Genomic DNA, 22628 nt, shown 5'->3' with positions numbered 1-22628 from the left:
AGATAGGCAGATAAATTTAGACAGAAAAAAAATATTTGAACTATCTGAAATCCTAGCAGACTACTCGGTGGTCCAGAGAAGTACCTGTCTACTTCTACTACTTTCTGGTCCTGTTAAGATTCGTTCAGGTCGTCAGCTCTGTCGGGGTCATTTCAGGCGTAATCTTGTTATTTGGGTCTATGCAGGCCCCTTCAAGACAGACACTTAAACCCTTCACTGCGATAACATATTACTTTAATATACTTCCTGTGCCTCTAGACGGTTTTATTAAAATTTTAAGTAATGCTTAATAGTGAAGGGAATAAATGAGACTATATGAAACCCTTCCAGTTTGAAAAATAATCTTTAATCAGAATATAAATATCTGGAAGCAGCAAGAATTTAGCACAATACATGTCGTGTGTTTGAAGGGGTTAAGGTTCATTCAGAATCTGTATATCCAATTGTTTCCAGTCGGATCAACGCAGGGCCATTCAGTTAAAATTACCCTACATCCTGTCAGGTCGGCGATGGTCCATTCAGGCTACCTGACGTCCTGTTATATCAGATCGTTACATAGGTCAGGTAAGTCCAGTTACAACAATTTTGGTCAATATAGGACCATTTACTTCACTTTGGATACATTAAGTACTTTCACATCCAATCTGGCCCAGTCTTGTGAGTTAATCCAAATATTAAGTACTTTCACATCCAATCTGGCCCAGTCTTGTGAGTTAATCCATTCAATTCGAAGACGTATTTCCTTTTTCCTGCCAGCACCGAACAGTTTTATCACACGTGTGCTCGCGAACCGAGAGCTGGTACTCTCCTTCCACTGATCCTCCTGGTGAACAAGCCTACACCTTTTCTATCCTTAATGACCTAGAGCAGCTTGTACAGCACCCTGCCCGTATCTCTGACCGCCTTGGAGAGAGCTCCAACATACTTGACCTCTTCCTTACAACTAATCCTTCTGCTTACACTGTTAATCTTTTCTCTCCGTTGGGCTCCTCCGATCACAACCTTATTACCTTAACCTGTCCTATCGCTCCGGTACGGCCTGCAGACCCTCCAAAGAAACGTCGTCTGCGGCATTTGGAGATGCGGATTGGGAGGCCCTCAGGCAGTACTTCATTGATTTTCCATGGAATGATTATTGCATCCATGGCCGGGAGCCATCTGGGTGTGCCTTGCGCATTACGGAGGTTATTCTCTCAGGCATGGAAGCATACATTCCTTTCTCATATCCTTTGACTAATGCGTGAAAGCCTTGGTTTAATCACTCTTGTTCTAATTCTGTCCGCAACAAAGAGAGGGCCTATAAAAGGTAACGGAGCCAACCCACCCCTGAATCACATCTTTTATACGTTTCTGCCTGGAATCGTGCTAAGTCTATTCTTCGCTCTGCTAAAAATAATTTCATCCATACTAAATGCGCTCAACTCTCTAAGTCGAATTCTTCCCGCTCCTTCTGGCACCTTGCCAAAAACCTTTCTAACATCCTTATCTCATCATCCTTCCCTCTTCTTTTCTACTCTGATGCTCTGTAGCAATTTCTTCTACTGATCAAGCAGATCTCTTCGCTCAGACTTTCTCCTCCAATTACACCTTAGACGATTCCGGTGCTGTTCCTCCAACACTTCCCCCCTCTGACTTCCTTATGGCTGACATTAAAATTTCTTCAGCTGATGTATTTTCTACCATCACAGGCCTCAATACTAATAAGGCATATGGGCCTGATGGAGTCCCTCCTATTGTTCTCAAGAACTGTGCTTACACCCTACCTAGGCAAACTCTTTCACCTTTGTCTATCAACTTGTACCTTTCCTTCTAGCTGGAAGTTTGCTCTCATTCAGCCAGTCCCAAAGAAGGGTGACCACTCCCAACCCTCTAACTATCGTCCAATTGCTTTAATATCCTGTATCTCAAAAGTTCTCGAGTCTATTCTTAATAGAAAAATTTTAAAGCAACTTTCCTATCACAACCTTCTTTCTGATCATCAGTATGGGTTCCGTCAAGGATGCTCCACAGGCGATCTTCTCACCTATCTTTCAGATTCCTGGTCATCCTCCTTTCGGGACTTTGGCAAAAGCTTTGCCATTGCACTTACCATCTCAAAGACTTTCGATCGAGTCTGGCATAAATCTTTAATTTCCAAACTGCCCTCTTACGGTTTCTATCCTTCTATATGTGCCTTCATCTCTAGCTTCCTTTCTGGTCATTCTATAGCCTCTGTTGTAGACGGCCATCGTTCTTATTCTAGATCTATTAACAGTGGTGTTCCTCAGGGCTCTGTCCTATCACCAACTCTCTTCCTTTTATTCATCAATGACCTAAGCTGTACATCTAACCCTATCCACTCATACGCTGATGACTCCACCCTTCACCTTTCCATTCGATTCCCGCAACGTCCATCTCAGCAGTTACTCCAACAAACAAGGGATGAGGCTATGGCACACCTAATGTCTGACTTGGCTCGTATCTCTAACTGGGGTAAAAATAATCTGATGGTTTTTAATGCATCAAAGACTCAGTTTTTGCACCTATCAACCCAACAAAATCTTCCACTTGTATACCCACTGATGTTTAATAATATTCAGCTTAATCCTGCATGATCCTTGAACTTGCTTGGGGTTTCATTTACTCGGGACTTATCTTGGAAAGATCATATTACATCTCTTGTAAAATCTGCTTCCAAGAGATTGGGTGTGCTAAGCCGACTCCGTTCCTTCTATACCCCTGCACAACTGTTGACTCTATACAGGGGTTTTATCTGCCCCTGCGTGGAGTACAACTCTAATGTGTGGGGAGGCTCCCCACATACAGCTCTTCTCAATAGGGTGGAGTCAAAGGCTTTTCGCCTCATTAACTCTCCTCCTCTTACTGACTCCCTTCAACCTCTGTCTCTTCGTCGCATTGTTGCATCGTTATCTCTCTTCTATCGCTACTTCATTGGTCGCTGCTCCTCTGAACTGTGTGCATGCATTCTTCCACCTCTACGAAGGGCGCGTAGCACCCGTCTAGCACCAAACTCTCATCCCTTTTCTGTCCAGTTCTCTAATGGAAGAGTTAACCGTTACTCCCAGTCCTTCATTTATGCAACAGGTCAACTCTGGAACTGTCTCCCTCTGTATTTCCTGCTTCCTATGACCTCCAGTCTTTCAAACGCAGTGTGTCCAGGCATCTCGAAATGATTGGATCTTGAATTTGGTTCTCTCTTGTATTTTGTTTTTCTCTCGGAAGGAACAATTTTGCGGGCTCGTTGCATTTGGTTCCTTCTTTTCTCACAAAAAAAAAAAAAAAAAATTGGACGGTATGTGTGTGTGTGTGTGTGTGTGTGTGTGTGTGTTTGTGTGAACAAAATAGCTAAATTTTTATGCGAATTTATCTAGATTTGTTGGAGCATTAGAGGGATAGCCAATCGGGTAACATAGTGTTTTGTGAACAGTATGTCTAAGGTCAAGGCCGAAGGGTGGGCCAAGCGTAGACGTAGCAAAATTGTTTTAAGATGTTTTTATATAATTTTAGTCAAACATAGCCGAAGATTTGAAAGTAAGAGGAATGAAATTATTGAACTTTGAGAACACTTAGCCAGAGTTCAAGGTCACAGAGCAAGGTTATCTACTTAAACAGTTTTCATCCGATTTATATCAAACTTTGTGCATTGATTAGGACTAGGAAAGAACACTAACAGGATTCGATTTTGAGAACACTCAGCTAAAGTCAAGGCCACAGATAAAGGTCATAACCCAAGCTCACTAGGCAAGGTCAACGCAAACAATTTTGATCTGATTTCAACCAAATTTGACGAAAGGATTCAGGATCAGTCAGCAATGAAAGGACTCAGTTTCAAGAATAATCAACCAAAGATGTACGTCACAGGGTAAAGTAAGAATTCAACCCATGTGTCTGCGTGTAAACCAAATAACGAAAGCAGTATTGACCTGATTAAAGTCACATTTAGTGGATGAACTGGGGATCATCCAAGAGGGCGACAAGTTGTGTTTTAGACCAATAAGTCAAAGGTCAAGGTCACATGATAGGTTACACAAAAACAGTTTTTATCCAAGTAGACTGAACTTTGTGGGAGGGTTTAGGTTAAAACAAGGATAAAGAGATTCAAGTTTAAGAGCAATTAAAGGTCAAGGTCACAAGGAAAGTCAAGGATCAAGGTCAATGGCAAAGTTAACTCAAATTTGATATCATCTGAACCAAAGTTGGTGGAATGGTTACGTGTTGGGGAAGAATTAAGTAATTTGATTTTAAGAGTAATCTGTCGGAGGTCAAGGTCAGAGGGCAAATTCAAATATTCTGACTTTAAACTAGCTGGTGATTACGAATGTTGCAATGTAATAGTGAATCTTGTGGTTCTCAGAGAAGACATGTAACAGTGAACGCTAGATCTAAATCCTCCAGATCAAATTCTCCCCCAAACTGAATACAGTATAATAATTTGGTACCAGCGACAACAGAGTAAAGAAAAACATCACTGGAGTAAAGACGCCGAGAGCTATTCAGAGTCAGTTAGACCATTCAGGTACTTTTAGGTCCATTCAGGCCAGTTACATCCATTGGTGCTGAAGAGAGACGCCTTCACTTGATGACACCGATGTACGAGGTACCTGAGTAGCTCCACTGCCTTGTTATGAAGACGTCCCTCATCTCCTTCTCCATACCTCGAAGGGAGGGCAGTGGAGTGAAGGAGAGGGGAAAGTTTAGCCTGCAGTTCACTGGGAACACATTAAGATGAGCCTGGGGACTGCAACTACTACCGCATCCTTTCGGGTTCTTTTAAAGTCTATCCAGGCCAGTTACGTACATTCACGCTCAAGTTAGGTCATTTCAGGTCAGTTCAGTGCTTTTCAATATCATTTAGATTTAGTTGGGTTCATTCCTGCCGTTCATATCCATACGGCCTTAGTCATTTCAGCCCAAGTTCACTCAGGTACAGTTAGGTTTGTTTCGAGAAAATTAAGGTTAATTTTCATCCATGTGGAGTTTCTTAGAATCACTCATGTGAATGTATTTCATTTAGGTTATGCTGAAATTTAGGCAGATCATTCAAGACTAATAAAACTGTGTTATTAAATTTACACTAATACAACAGAAAAAACACTGTTATAGGTGACAATGTACACATCGTTATGCCAGCTCCATTCCACAAATTATAAATATCCATAAACAGATAAATGAAGAAACCTATAGAAAGAGAGAGAGAGAAAACAAAAAATAATGAGAAGAAACTGGTTAATTGGCTGAGAGAGAACCGTGGGCAATTATACTTGTTTTTTGCCTTTGTCCCACAAAACCCACCGCGCGTGTGACCTGTAAACGAGACAGCCACACACACCGGCCCGACTCGCCCCTGGCTATGGTTTTAAGGAGGTGAGAAAAGGCTTTACCGTTCACGAAGGTAATTGGTTAAGTGGTGGTATCTAGTGGAATGTTACAGGGAAAACTTCTCTGCCATGAGGACGTCACTTTTATTTTATTCTCGTTACCACAGGCAGATTTATTCAGGTTCTGAAAGATTTCTTTGACTGGAGGAAGTTCACAGATCCTTCACTGTCAGTGTGTACTCCAGAGCTGAAAATAATCGTCTGTGGCGGCAAGGGTTTATGACCTCGTGTTGAGGTGACGTCCTGTATATTCTCTTTTTGCTGCTACCAGACGATTCTATTCAGTCAAAAGCACTCTAATAATCATGGGATGAAAGATGATTATATTCTAGCGTGAATAAATTCTCTTAAGCTGAATGTAACAAGCAGGAGAGAGCAGTAAAATAATAAAAAAGAGAACACCCTATTCATGGAGTACCCATCCTAATGTATGGTACTGATTTAAACAAAATCAACACAAAATAAATTTAAATACCATAAAAAAAAAAATACTACCCCTCTGTGTACGATGAAAACTTCGTGCTGCTCCTGCTCTCTCCAAACAGTATTACTCTGCTTATGGGAAACTTTTCAAACTACATGGTTTAGATGCAGCCTTCAAGAACACCTTGTCTACTACCGTAACTTCAGAAATATCTCCTGATAACAGTAAAGTTCCTGTAAAAGGTGCTCAGAGAGATATCTGCACGTGGTAGTACTGAACTGAGAGGTTCTTCAGCCTGGTATTGCAACGCTTTTCAAACCCCGGCTCTTCAGCCTGGTAATGCAACGCCACTCAAACGCCGCCTGCCTGATAATGCAACGCCACTCAAACCCTACCTCTTGTGCCTGGTATTGCAACGTCCCTCAAACCCTACCTCTTCTGCCTGGTATTGCAACGTCCCTCACATCCCGCCTCTTCTGCCTAGTAATGCATCGTCCCTCACATCCCGCCTCTTCTGCCTGGTATTGCAACGTCCCTCACATCCCGCCTCTTCTGCCTAGTAATGCAACGTCCCTCACATCCCGCCTCTTCTGCCTGGTAATGCAACATCCCTCAAACCCCTCCCTACCTCAGAAAGACGGATGGTGGACGGGGAACTATCAGTATTGCCTGCAATCTACAAGTTTCACGTTTGAGATGAATCTGTGGCTACAACCTCTACTACTATCTATACGGTATCAGAAAAGCTTTACTACGAAGTCTGTTGTGCCACCAAGAATGCAATTTTAAATGAGGGTAGATTTCGGTAAAACACTTCCTTACCTATTGGGTTAAGACTACCTACTTAGAGCATGAAAACATGTTTAGCACAATCAGTAACCTAAACATCTTGATCATAAGTTTCTTGCGACAATTAAGGTGATTTAATTGGCTCAGGAGATACGGCAGTTACGACAAATGTACGAGTAAGAGACCGGATGGCATAATTTATTTTCTCCAAACCGAAGATTTTCTCAAAAGCTGAATAAAACTGTATGATAATCAAGAACACACACACACACACACACACACACACACACACACACACACACACACACACACACACACATATTTATATATATATATATATATATATATATATATATATATATATATATATATATATATATATATATATATATATAACACACACAGTGTTGTGGGACTCTATTTCGGGTAACTCTACATTCAGTAACAACCCAAATGCTTTCTTGTAAACTAGGAAATCATTTAATACTCTCGGTGGTAACCTTATAACGAACCAACACGGTTTCCCTACGTGTCAGCAAGTGTGTTAGCGGAGGGTTAGTACCCCTCACCGGAAAACAACTAACTAATAATACAAACAAGAAGCCTCGGATCAGGAGAGACCAACAGGTGACGACTAAGGACCGGCCAGAGGGCATGGTATGGATTGCAACATGGAATGTAAGGGGTGCGAATGATGAGGTGAAAGAAAGAGAAATTGTCCAGGTGCTTCAGGGTGCAGAGCTAGAAATATGTGATTTAACTGAGACTAAATGAAGAGGTAAGAGTGTGAGAGAGTGGAAGTATGGATAGGGTGTGTGTGCGGAAGTAGGTGAGAATGGGAGGGCATAATAGTGTCTAAGATATGTTGTGTGCAAAAGACGGAAGGAGAATGCAAGAGAGTATGGATCAGTTGGTTCAAAGATTGTGTGTGTGTGTGTGTGTGTGTGTGTGTGTGTGTGTGTGTGTGTGTGTGTGTGTGTGTGTGTGTGTGTTTGTTTGTTTGTTTGTTTGTTTGTTTGTGTGTGTGTGTGTGTGTGTGTGTGTGTGTGTGTGTGTGCCAACGCAAGATCGTGCAAGGAGAGTGAAAGAAGAGGTCTGCGCAATTGTGAATGTATGCATGGAAGAGGTTGAGAGGAATGAGAGAGTGCTTTTGACTGGTGACATGAATTGAAACGTAGGAAATGTGAAGGTGGATGGAGTAGTTGGTGAGTGGGATGCGCCTGCTGAAGTGGATGAAAACGGCAGTGCTCTAGTGGACATTTGTGTGGGAAGGAGGTTGGTGATAGCCATTACCCTCTTTAGGCACAAAATGATCCACAGGTATACGTGGCAAGTGATGAGAAGGGTGGGTAGTGAACTGAATGAAAGGAAGACAATGAGTGATTCTGTGTGTGTGGATGACAGAATGAGAGGGTATATAAAGGATGCAAGAGCATACGGAGGCTGGGAGAGTGCACTTTCTGACCACTACATGGCGGTGGTGAAAGTCAAGGTTCAAGTGCAAAGGAAAAGTAGAAGGACGGAAAGACAGGAGGAAGTAGTCCATACAAGGATGGTAGAAAGTTTGCAAGAAGATGGAGAAAAAGCAGAATATAAGAGGGAGTTGGAGGAGCGATTGGGTAAACATGATTTGGAGCTGAAGGGGGAGGTGGAATGTGTGTCCAAGATATTCACAGAAGGAACCTGTGCAGCATGAGAGGTGGTGTATCGGGTGAAGAGGAGAAGAAGACCGGGGGACGCAAAGAACAGAATGGTGGAATTAATACGTGAGGCATGCTGTGGCGCAGAACACGAAAGCATGTAGTGACTGGATGGGAAGCAGAGGCAATGGAGGAAGTTGAGAGACAGAAGAGTGAGTTATATGTAAAGAGGAATAGAGAGATTAACTAATCAGAGAGAGTAAGATGAGAGTTGGTGATGAATTTGGAAGGAATGTGAGTGTAAAATGGAGGGAATGTAAGAAAATGTTCTGAAAGGGAGTAAAGAGCGTTTGACGGGGTGATAAAGAAGTTAGCTGTGGAGTGAAAGATAAAAACTGTAGATTGATGGTGGACAAGGGAAAAAAAGTGAGCAGTTGGAGAGAACACTTTAAGGAACCGTTAAACATAAAAATGAAACTGACGGGAGTATACGTGGCTGGGGAGTGGCTGGGAGAAAGAGGATGGTGAGAAGGGAGGAAGAGATCAGTAGGATGGAAGTAGTGGAATCAACGAAAAAGTCAAATTGGGGAAAGCTCCAGGAACTGATGAAGTGTGTGGTGAAATGCTGAAGCATGGGGGAGAGACTATAGTAAAATGGATGTGGAAGATGTGCAGATTGGCCTGCGAGGACGGTAGAGTCCTGGAGGATTCCAAGTCAGGTATAAGTATTCTCATTTACAAGGAAAAGGGAGTGTGTGGTGGTCATAGGGACATTTGTCTTCCTAGCATAATAGGAAAAGTACATGGTAGGATACTTACTGACAGAGTTAGGGAAACAACAGAGGAATTAGTTGAAGAAGAACAGGAAGCATTATAGGAGGGGAGAAGGTTGTGTAGATCAGATCCTTAGGCCTTTGATGGAAAAGTTTCTAGAGATTGGTAAGAAGTTGTATGCGTCCTTTATGGATTTGGGGAAAGCCTATGAAAGAGCTGCTAGGCGACGAATGTGAAATATATTAAGAATATATGGAATAAATGGGAGTTTGTTCATTGCCATGAACAGTATGTATGAGAGTGCTAAGGCTGCAGTGTGTGTGGGTAGTGAAATGAGTGAATTTTTCTATCTGCATGTTGGATTGAAACAGGGATGTGTCATGTTTCCATGGTTGTTAAGTCTGTAAACAGACGGGGTTGTAAAAGAAATACAACGTAGGACAGTGGATGTTGAAGCAGCCCTAATGAGACATGGCAGAGTTTGAAAACTTCTTGTATTGTTGTTTGCAGATCATACTGCATTGTTAACTAAAGACGAAGGAGAACTGCAAGGCTTGGAGAATGAGTTTGGGAGAGTGAGTAGGAAACAGAGTCTAAAGGTGAATGTAGAGAAGAGTAAAGTTATGGTCTATGAGAGAAATGAAGTCACTGAACGTACAGTGAGGTTGGATGATAAGGAAATGGAAAATGTGAGTGCATTTAAGTACTTGGGTAGTGTGATGAGTCAGGATGGAAGTTTGGAGTGTGTAGCGCTTGAAAGAGTACAACAAGGAAGAAAAGTTGCTGGTTCTTTGAAAGCAATGATAAGAAACAAGGGAGTTAGCATGGAAGTAAAATAGTCGCTGCATGATGGTATTGTGATACCCACTCTAACGTATGGAAGCGAAACTTGGGCCTTGTTGGAAGGACACGGGTCCAGATCGAGAGTAATGGAAATGAGTTATTTCAGAGAAGCTTGTGAAGTTACATGAAGAGATAGACTGAAAAATGAGGAAGTGAGGGAGCGTTGCAGTGTTGATTTGGATTTGGTAGAAAGCATTAGAAGAAATACACTGAGGTGGTTAGGCAATGTGGAGAGGATGTATGTAGAGCAAGACACTAACGAGGAGAGTGTATGTGAGTGAGGTGGAGAGGGGGAAGCCAGGGTTGAGTTGAAGGGATGTAGTGGAGAAGGATATCAGAGAGGGAGGGGAGGGGGGAGCTAGGGGGAGAGTAGTAAAATGGTTGGGGACAGGGCGACATGGAGGCGATTTGTTTGTGGCCACCTTTTATGGGATTAAGGCGTCTCAATATTGTTACGGAACAGAGAGAGATAATGAACACTTCAAGTGAGAATACTAAAATCACTACTGTCCAGCAAAGTTCCAGGTTCAAAACAAAAAGAGTTAGGTAAAATTACAAGTTAAAGTTTAATGCTCAAACTAACAACTAAACATTCAGGACTCATAAGGATAATGTAATGGCAAAACAGGTTACATATATGGTTAACTGCAATAGCCTCTATTAACACGAATTTAGCAAGAACAAATTTATCTAAGTCAGCCCTGATAAATGAGAGAACCGGATAATGCTCAGTTAATGCAAGATATAATATTATTACGGATACAAAATATTACTAACTAAGGCTGACAATATGAATCACAAAAACTTTACCAGGCTTACGAATTAACGCCTTATGCTATACAGTACAAGAATAATGGTAACAACACTTATACTCGAATTATACAGCAGCTAGATGGTTGGAGACTTCCTGAGCACTCACAAAAATAATAATACACTATACCGGGGAGGACAGAGATGTGAACAAAATGAGGAGTAGATCTAAGTGGCAATTAATGCAGAGACTGAGCTCATTATATAGGGGCCGGCAGACCTTGATTCAACTTGCAAGAAGGACGAGCAAATGAGGGCACAGAGGACGAAGAGTTGACACTCCTGCTCTGAACAACAGAAAGCACGGCTTACTCTACTATAAGGGGGAGAAGGTGCGAGTGAAGTAGAACACGCAAGCCTGGTCACTATGGAAGCCACGAGGCGAATCGTGATCAAACATGCAGCATACTGTACGTTAGAATTATACAAAGGATGATGAAATCATAGGCTATGTAACACCTCCCCACAAAGAAAAAGAAATTTACAAAGGAAATTTCTTATTACTTTAAAACAATCTGTCTAAAGTCTAGATAAGCAATCTGCAATTTCAGTGGGTTATGATCGGTATAAATGACTATGGGGTCAAAACTAGAACACAAATAAAATGAAAAATGCTGTAAACCCAAAATCAAGGCCAAAAGCTCTTTCTCAATAGTTGAGTAGTTCTTTTGAGGTGGAGTGAACTTCTTACTGTAATAAGATACATGGTGTTCAATACCCTGATCATCCTCTTGCAGCAAAACAGCCCCAGCTCCTGCATCACTTGTGTCAACAGCCATCTTAAAAGGCTTAGCAAAATTTGGAGTAGCGAGCACTGGCTGACTTAAAAAGATAGCTTTAAGTTTACTGAAAGAGGATTCACAGTTATCGGTGCAGACAAATTTAACACTCTTTTTCAGTAGGTCTGTAAGTGGTGATACAAGAATTGAAAAGTTAAGAACAAATCTCCTGTAATAACCTACCATTCCCAAAAATCTTTGTAGCTCTTTCCTACTTTTAAGTCTGGGAAGATCACTTATAACCTGAACCTTAGCTCCCGGTGGTTCAACATGTCTATCACCAATTACGTACCCAAGGTACTGAACTTTAGCTTGACCAAACTCACACTTTGATAAATTAGCTACAAGATTACCCTGAACTAAACGCTCAAGAAATTTACTGACATGGTATAGGTGATCTTTCCAGTTGTCACTGAAGATTAATACATCATCAATATAAACAACACACCCTGCCAAATCCTCTGTTACAACATTCATGAGCTTCTGAAAAGTGGCTGGTGCATTCTTCATACCATATGGCATTACAGAACATGCAAAAGTCTTTCCTAGTGTTACAAAACATGAGATCTCCCTAGCACGTTCAGTCTTAGGTACTTGCCAGTATCCCTTTAACAAATCAAACTTACTTATGTACCTAGCCTTTCCGATCTTGTCTATGCAATCTTCCACGCGAGGGAGAGGGTAAGTGTCTGTTCTGGTTATCTGATTAACACGTCTGTAGTCGATGCAAAGCCGCTGTGACCCACCTGGCTTAGGGACTAGAGTGACAGGAGAACTCCACTCGCTCTGACAGGGCTCAATCATCTTGTGGTCCAACAGGTAGCCAAGCTCCTTCTAGATGAGAGGAACTTTCAATGGGTTCACACGGTAAGGAGGCAGTTTAATTGGCTTTGCGTCTCCAAAATCGACATCATGCATCAACACAGTGATTCTTCCTGGAGTGGCACGGAACACTTCCGGGTACTCCTGCAGTAATGCCGAAAACTCCTGCCTTTCCTCGGGAGCTAGATGAGAAAGCTTAGTCTGGAGATCATTCATGATATCAGGATCCTTCCCCAAACTATCACTCAGGCTCATACTGCATGGGAGAACTTCACTTGCAGACTCGGGTGGAACAGCCACAGTGCAGACTGGGTTATTTTCGTAGCGCCTGTGATATATCTTTAGCATGTTGATGGGACAAAGTTGCTTGTTCTTTCTACGATCTGGTGTGGCGATGACATAGCTGACATCACTGAGTTTCTTCTCCACGAAATAAGGACCACTAAACTTGGCTTGAAGAGGTTGCCCATGCACCAGTAGAAGAATCAAAACCTGATCTCCTGGCTGAAAGTGGCGTAACCTGGACTTCATATCATACCAAGTCTTCATCTTCTCCTGAGCAGCTGAAGACGTGATCTGGGTGATGCCCAACTCTTTCAGAGACTGCTTGAAAACATTTGACATGAAATTACTTCCCCAGTCTGACTGTACCTCCTTGGGCAGACCAAACTTGGTGAAGAACCCCAGCATTTCCTTAACCACGTTCTTTGCTGAGATATTTCTAACTGAAATGGCTTCAGGATAACGAGCAGCCAAATCAATCAGGGTCAACACATAAGAAAATCCTGAAGAAGTCTTAGGAAGAGGGCCCACAATATCCACCAACACACGGGTGAATGGCGCCTCAAAAGGAGGAATGGGAACTAGAGGTGCAACCTTTTCGGTCTGATTACACTTCCCCACAACTTGACAGGTGTGACAAGACTTACAATACCAGGAAACATCTATGAAGATACCTGGCCAGTAGGAGTGTTTCAAAATGCGTGCCAAAGTCTTCCTCACTCCAAGGTGTCCTGCCAAACTGGAATCATGAGCCACTCTAATGATATCCTGCCTACAAACACGAGGGATGACAACTTGATGTACAACCTCCCATTCACAGTCAGCTGATGCTGTTGGGGGTCTCCACTTTCTCATAAGTACTGCTGACTTTATATAATAACAAGCAGAAGCACAAGCTGACTCTTCCTCACTGCAAGCAGAGTTAGCTAGACCTTTCAACTCAGGGTCAGCAACCTGCAACTCAACCAACTCTTGACGAGACAAATTATCAACACCACGGGGTACTGCCTCATCTGGTGAGTGGTCCAGATTACCAAAAAAAGTGTCAGCTAGGATAACATCATCATCATCATTATCCTCTAAGTTACCAGTAACTTTAGACTTAGCCCTAGTGGCAGCACATGCAGAGAACACATCAGGGACATCACAGTCCTGGGCCGCATTCACTGGTTGACTAGACAACTGAGAAGCTGGAGAAACTTGACTTCCACCAATATCATTTCCAAGTAAGAAAGTTACACCTGACATTGGGAGTGTCTCAACCAACCCAACCATAACGGAACCATTAACAAAACAAGACTCTAAATTCACTCTGCACAGAGGGGCAGAGAAGTAATTATTCCCTACACCTTGTAAGATTACAGTTTCATCAGAGGAATTAACATTAGAGCCTAGAACACTGCTCAGCATAAGGGATTGGCAAGCACTTGTATCACGATATATTTTAACTGATTTCCTCTCATTACTCTCCAGAGGACTGACAAAACCATCAGACAGGAAATTAGCACAAGAACTCTTGACAGTGTCACCCACGTTACTGCTCAAAAGAGGAGCTTCATCATGAGAATTTAATTTACCCCTCAAAGCAGGTTCAGTTAACTCGGTTAAAGAATTCTGGGAACTCTCAAGGGTGGACACTAGACCAATTGACTGAATATTTAAAGACTCCTTTTTGTTCACATCACGCTGTCTCATGAAACATTTCTCCGTAGTATGACCAAGCTTACTACAATAAGTACATTTACTTTTCTGAAATCTTGAGGTGAAGCTGGTATTTACTTCCTGGGAAACATCATCTTTATTCTCTTTCCTGTTACCTGTACTCTGAGTAGAGGCAACGTACTTACTCTCAGCTTTCGTTTTTTCTTTAGAATATCTCTTGTGAGTGAGAACATATTCATCAGCTAAAACTGCAGCATCAGAAAAATTATCTATTCTTCTCTCATCAAGATATAGGCTTACATCTTTATTAAAACACCTTTTGAAATCCTCCAGCAAAATCATCTGCTTAAATTTATCAAAATCAGAATTTATATTCTTAGAATTTATCCACTGCTCTAACAGATCTTTGATTTTTGCATACTCAACATAGGATTGCTTATCTTGCTTATAAGTTATCCTAAATTTTACTCTATAGGCTTCAGGAACAAGCTCATAGGCCTTAAGAATCAAGCTCTTAACTACATCAAAATTACCAGATTGATCCTGAGGCAAAGATGCATAAGTTACTTGAGCTTTACCGGTGAGAACACTCTGTAGGAGTACTGGTCAATACTTTTTGGGCCAATTAAAACCTCTGGCTACCCTCTCGAACAACTGAAAATACTTTGTTAAATCAGATTCATTAAAAGGAGGGACAAGTTTAACATTTTTAGCCACATCAAAATCATCAGAGCTAGATGATCCAGTTCCAACTTGTTTCATGCGAAACACATGGTCTGCCTGAATCCTAGCAATTTCAATTTGTGCCTGTGCCTCCTGAATACGAGCCTGAGACTCAGCCTCCCTAGCACGAGCCTCCTGCAGGGCTAGCTGTAACTTAGGTATTTCAATCTGCGTTTGCTCATCTGGAGAAGTTACAATAAACAAGCTTTTATTAATCATGTAAAACAATTTGATCTTTAGACTGATGAGAGCGAACAGTAATTCCCAATTGTTGAGCAACAAGCCTAAGTTCATTCTTTGTTCTGTTTTCTACATCAAACACTGTTTGCACATTTGACAAAAAATCTTTGGCTTCATCAAGAGTAGTAATAGTAGACATCATGAATAAATCACAGTCACAAAATATCACGCAATATCCTTATGATAATATCCTGAATATCCTGATAAGAGGTCGCCAAATTTATGTTACGGAACAGAGAGAGATAATGAACACTTCAAGTAAGAATACTAAAATCACTACTGTCCCGCAAAGTTCCACGTTCAAAACAAAAGAGTTAGGTAAAATTACAAGTTAAAGTTTAATGCTCAAACTAACAACTAAACATTCAGGACTCATAAGGATAATGTAATGGCAAAACAGGTTACATATATGGTTAACTGCAATAGCCTCTATTAACACGAATTTAGCAAGAACAAATTTATCTAAGTCAGCCTTGATAAATGAGAGAACCGGATAATGCTCAGTTAATGCAAGGTATAATATTATTACGGATACAAAATATTACTAACTATGGCTGAATATATGAATCACAAAAACTTTACCAGGCTTACGAATTAACGCCTTATGCTATACAGTACAAGAAAAATGGTAATAACACTTATATTCAAATTATACAGCAGCTAGATGGTTGGGGACATCCTGAGCACTCACAAAAATAATAATACACTATACCGGGGAGGACAGAGATGTGAACAAATTCAGGAGTAGATCTAAGTGGCAATTAATGCAGAGACTGAGCTCATTATATAGGGGCCGGCAGAGCTTGATTCAACTTGCAAGAAGGACGCGCAAATGAGGGCACAGAGGACGAAGAGTTGACACTCCTGCTCTGAACAACAGAATGAACGACGTACTTTACTAAAAGGGGGAGAAGGGGGGATTGAGGTAGAACACGCAAGTCTGGTCACTATGGAAGCCACGAGGCGAATCGTGATCAAACATGCAGCATACTGTACGTTAGAATTATGCAAAGGAGGATGAAATCATAGGCTATGTAACACTGTATATATATTTATAAATATATATATATATATATATATATATATATATATATATTTATAAATATATCTATCTATCTATCTATCTATCTTTCTATCTATCTATCTATCTATATATATATATATATATAAATATATCTATCTATCTATCTAAATATATATATATATATATATATATGTATATATATATATATATATATATATATATATATATATATATATATATATATATATATATATATATATATATATATATATATATATATATATATATATATATATATATATATATATATATATATATATATATATATACAATACATATATATATGTCTATATTTATCTATCTATCTTTCTATCAATCTATCTATCTAGCTATATAAAATATATATATCTATCTATCTATCTATCTATCTATCTATATATATATATACAATACATATATATATATATTTGTCTATATCTATCTATCTATCTTTCTATCTATCTATCTATCTATATATATATATTTATCTATCTATCTATCTATCTATATATATATATATATATATATAATACATATATATATATATAATGCATATATATATATATATATATATATATATATATACCGGTATATACAGTATACAGTATATAGATAGATAGATAGATAGATATAGATATAGATATTATATATATATATATATATATATATATATATATATATATATATATATATATATATATATATATATATATATATATATATATATATATATATATATATATATATATAGTGTGCGTTTTTGTACACTGAAGAACGAGGGTTCGCGCCCCGCCAGGGTAATAAACTTTGAGAGCATTCTTCTTGCCATGTACTACTTTGGCTGACATTAGGGGTGCTGTTGCTGAACCAGTGACGCATACCATATAGTATGCTTGCACCCAGTCGGCTTGCACGGGATGATTACAGTTGATTCACAGACTACACACACATCCAAAGCCACTCCAACATTACAATTCACTTTCAATCACTTCTCACCCTACATACAGTTTCTACCAGACAGCCTAAGCCACTTGTTAGAGAGGGCTGTATCGTCCCTGCTTCGGTTGGGATAGGCCGGTCCTACACTCAAACGGCTCATGAGATGATATATGTATATACACATAGCCAAACATTACATTATATACACTATATATATATATATATATATATATATATATATATATATATATATATATATATATATATATATATATCATTACCCGTTTGAGTGTCCAATGCAGGACCGGCCTATCCCGAACGAAGTTAGGACGATACAGCCAATGTATCTCTACCAAGTGGCTTAGGCTGTCTGGTAGAGATTGTATGTGGGGTGTAAAGTGCTTGTAAATGTAATTATAGTGTTGGAGAGGCTTTGGATGTGTGTGTAGTCTGTGAACAAAGTGTAATCGGCCCGCGGAAGCCGACTGGGTGCAAGCATACTTTATAGTACGCGACACTGGTTAAACCAAAGGATCCCTTATGTCCGCCCAGCAGTACGTGGCCAGAAGAACGCTCCCAAAATTTATTATCCTGGCAGGTCGCAAACCCTCGTTCTTCAGCGTATTAAAATGCACACTTTACCACTGTACCACAGAGGCACCATATATATATATATTGTTACGGAACAGAGAAAGATAATGTACACTTTAAGTGAGAATACTAAAAATCACTACTGTCCCGTAAAGTTCCAGGTTCAAAACAAAAGAGTTAGGTATAATTACAAGTTAAAGTTTAATGCTGAAACTAACAACAAAACATTCAGGACTCATAAGGATAATGTAATGGCAATAACAGGTTAACTATATGGTTAACTGCAGTAGCCTCTATTAACACGAAATTAGCAAGAGTAAATTTATCTAAGTCAGCCCTGATAAATTGACAAAGCCGGATGATACTCAGTGAATGCAAGATATAATATTACAGATTCAAAATATTATCAAAAATTGGCTGACAGTAAAACTTTACATTAATCACAAAAACCTCACCAGGCCTACAAATTAACACCTTATGCTATACAGTACAAGACAAAATGTAATAACACTCATACTCAAATTACACAGCAGTTAGATGGTTGGAGACTTCCTGAGCACTCACAATAATAACTGTACAGGGGAGGACAGATATGTGAACAAAATGAGGAGCAGATCTAAGTGGCAATAATGCAGAGACTGAGCTCATTATATAGGGGCCAGCAGAGCTTGATACAACTTGTAAGAAGGACGCGCAAATGAAGCCATAGGGGACAAACAGCTGACAATCCTGCTCTGAACAACAGAAAGGACAACTTACTCTACTATAACGGTAGAAGGGGGGGACTGAGGCAGAACACGCTCGTGATCAAACATGCAGCATACTGTGCGTTAAAATTACACAAAGGATGATGAAATCATAGGCTATGTGACACCTCCCCACAAAGAAAAAGAAATTTACAAAGGAAATTTCTTATTACTCTAAAACAATCTGTCTAAAGTCTAGATAAGCAATCTGCAATAACATTTTCTTTCCCCTTGATATGTTGTATGTCTAATGAATACTCCTGAAGAAGTAGACTCCATCTTTTCAATCTCTGATTTTTATCTTTAAACTTCCTAAGGAATTTCAGTGGGTTATGATCGGTATAAATGACTATGGGGTCAAAACCAGAACACAAATAAAATGAAAAATGCTGTAAACCCAAAATCAAGGCCAAAAGCTCTTTCTCAATAGTTGAGTAGTTCTTTTGAGGTGGAGTGAACTTCTTACTGTAATAATATACAGGATATTCAATACCCTGATCATCCTCTTGCAGCAAAACAGCCCCAGCTCCTGTATCACTTGCATCAACAGCCATCTTAAAAGGCTTAGCAAAATTTGGAGTAGCAAGCACTGGTTGACTTAATAGGATAGCTTTAAGTTTGTTGAAAGAGGATTCACAGTTATCGGTCCAGACAAATTTAACTCCCTTTTTCAGTAGGTCTGTAAGTGGTGATACAAGAATTGAAAAGTTAAGAACAAATCTCCTGTAATAACCCACCATTCCCAAAAATCTTTGTAGCTCTTTCCTACTTTTAGGTCTGGAAAGATCACTTATAACCTGAACCTTAGCTCCCGGTGGTGCAACATGTCCATCACCAATTACGTACCCAAGGTACTGAACTTTAGCTTGACCAAACTCACACTTTGATAAAATAGCTACAAGATTAGCATGAATCAAACGCTCAAGATAATTACTGACATGGCATAGGTGATCTTTCCAGTTGTCACTGAAGATTAATACATCATCAATATAAACAACACACCCTGCCAAACCCTCTGTTACAACATTCGTGAGCTTCTGAAATGTGGCTGGTGCATTCTTCATACCATATGGCATTACAGAACATGCAAAAGTCTTTCCTAGTGTTACAAAACATGAGATCTCCCTAGCACATTCAGTCATAGGTACTTGCCAGTATCCCTTTAACAAATCAAACTTACTTATGTACCTAGCCTTTCCGATCTTGTCTATGCAATCTTCCACGCGAGGGAGAGGGTAAGTGTCTGTTCTGGTTATCTGATTAACACGTCTGTAGTCGATGCAAAGCCACTGTGACCCACCTGGCTTAGGGACTAAAGTGACAGGAGAACTCCACTCGCTCTGACAGGGCTCAATCATCTTGTGGTCCATCAGGTAGCCAAGCTCCTTCTGGATGAGAGGAACTTTCACTGGGTTCACTCGGTAAGGAAGTAGTTTAATTGGCTTTGCGTCTCCAACATCGACATCATGCATCAACACAGTGGTTCTTCCTGGAGTAGCACGGAACACTTGCGGGTACTCCTGCAGTAATGCCGAAAACTCCTGCCTTTCCTCGGGAGGTAGATGAGAAAGCTTAGTCTGGAGATCATTCATGATATCAGGATTCTTCCCCAAACTATCACTCACGCTCATACTGCATGGGAGAGCTTCACTTGCAGACTCGGGTGGAACAGCTACAGTGCAGACTGGATTATTTTCGTCCCGCCTGTGATATAACTTTAGCATGTTGATGTGACATAGTTGCTTGTTCTTTCTACGATCTGGTGTGGCGATGACATAGTTGACATCACTGAGTTTCTTCTCCACGAAATAAGGACCACTAAACTTGGCTTGAAGAGGTTGCCCATGAACTGGTAGCAGAATCAAAACCTGATCTCCTGGCTGAAAGTGGCGTAACCTGGACTTCTTAACATCCCAAGTCTTCATCTTCTCCTGAGCAGCTCCTAAATTCTCTCTCGCCAGCTGTAAAGCAGTGGACAGCCGTTCTTTGAACTTCATCACATACTCCAGCAGGTTGACGTCATCTTCCTCCGACAGCCAGCATTCCTTGAGTAACTTAAGGGGTCCTCTTACTTCATGGCCAAACAGTAGTTCAAAAGGTGAGAAGCCCAGTGATTCATTTGGAGATTCTCTTGCGGCAAACACAAAGAATGGAAGACCTTTATCCCAGTCTTTCTGATGTTCCAAACAGTATTTCTTGAGCATCGATTTGAGTGTTTGATGATATCTCTCCAACGCTCCTTGGGTCTGGGGATGGTAAGTTGAAGACGTGATCTGGGAGATGCCCAACTCTTTCAGAGACTGCTTGAAAACATTTGACATGAAATTACTTCCCTGGTCTGACTGTACCTCCTTGGGCAGACCAAACTTTGTGAAGAACCCTAGCATTTCCTTAACCACGTTCTTTGCTGAGATATTTCTAAGTGGAATGGCTTCAGGATAACGAGTAGCCATATCAATCAGGGTCAACACATAAGAAAATCCTGAAGAAGTCTTAGGAAGAGGTCCCACAATATCCACCAAAACACGGGTGAAAGGCGCCTCAAAAGGAGGAATGGGAACTAGAGGTGCAACCCTTTCGGTCTGATTACACTTCCCCACAACTTGACAGGTGTGACAAGACTTACAATACCAGGAAACATCCCTGAAGATACCTGGCCAAAAGAAGTGTTTCAAAATGCGTGCCACAGTCTTCCTCACTCCAAGGTGTCCTGCCAAACTGGAATCATGAGCCACTCGAATGATATCCTGCCTACAAACACGAGGGATGACAACTTGATGTACAACCTCCCATTCACAGTCGGCTGATGCTGTTGGGGGTCTCCACTTCCTCATAAGTACTCCTGACTTTACATAATAACAAGTAGAAGCACCGGCTGACTCTTCTTCACTGTAAGCAGAGTTAGCTAGACCTTTCAACTCAGGGTCAGCAACCTGCAACTCAACCAACTCTTGACGAGACAAATTATCAACACTACGGGGTACTGCCTCATCTGGTGAGTGGTCCAAATTAGCAAGAAAAGTGTCAGCTAGGATAACATCATCATCATCATTATCCTCTAAGTCACCAGTAACTTTAGACTTAGCCCTAGTGACAGCACATGCAGAGAACACATCAGGGACATCACAATCCTGGGCCTCAGCCACTGGCCCACTAGACAACTGAGGAGCTGGAGACACTTGACTTCCACCAATATCATTTCCAAGTAAGAAAGTTACACCTGACATTGGAAGTGTCTCAACCAACCCAACCATAACGGAACCATTAGCAAAACCAGACTCTAAATTCACTCTGCACAGAGGGACAGAGAAGTAATTATTCCCTACACCTTGTAAGATTACAGTTTCATCAGAGGAATTAACCTTAGAGCCTAGAACACTGGTCAGCATAAGGGATTGGCAGGCACCTGTATCACGATATATTTGAACTGATTTCCTGTCATTACTGTCCAGAGGACTGACAAAACCATCAGACAGGAAATTAGCACATGAACTCTTGAGAGTGTCACCCACGTTACTGCTCAAAAGAGGAGCTCCATCATGAGAATTTAAGTTACCCCTCAAAGCAGGTTCAGTTAACTCAGTTAAGGAATTCTGGGAACTCTCAAGGGTGGACACTAGACCAACTGACTGAATATTTAAAGACTCCTTTTTGTTCATATCACGCTGTCTCCTGAAACATTTCTCTGTAGTATGACCAAGTTTACTACAATAAGTACATTTCCTTTTCAGAAATCTAGAGGTGAAGCTGGTATTTACTTCCTGAGAAACATCATCTTTATTCTCTTTCCTGTTACCTGTACTCTGAGTAGAGGCAACGTACTTACTCTCAGCTTTCCTTTTTTCTCTAGAATATCTCTTGTGAGTGAGAACATATTCATCAGCTAAAACTGCAGCATCAGACAAATTATCTATTCTTTTCTCATCAAGATATAGGCTTACACCTTTACTAATACACCTTTTGAAATCATCCAGCAAAATCATCTGCTTAAATTTGTCAAAATCAGAATCGACATTCTTAGAATTTAACCACTGCTCTAACAGATCTTCTTTGATTTTTGCATACTCAACATGGGATTGCTTATCTTGCTTATAAGTTGTCCTAAATTTTACTCTATAGGCTT

Source organism: Coenobita brevimanus, chromosome 80 (assembly GCF_032717465.1).
Source record: "Coenobita brevimanus isolate Jiangsu-jjx chromosome 80, ASM3271746v2, whole genome shotgun sequence".
NCBI lineage: Eukaryota > Metazoa > Arthropoda > Malacostraca > Decapoda > Coenobitidae > Coenobita > Coenobita brevimanus.
The sequence above is the reverse complement of the archived record's forward strand: the minus strand, read 5'-3'. Positions refer to the sequence as shown.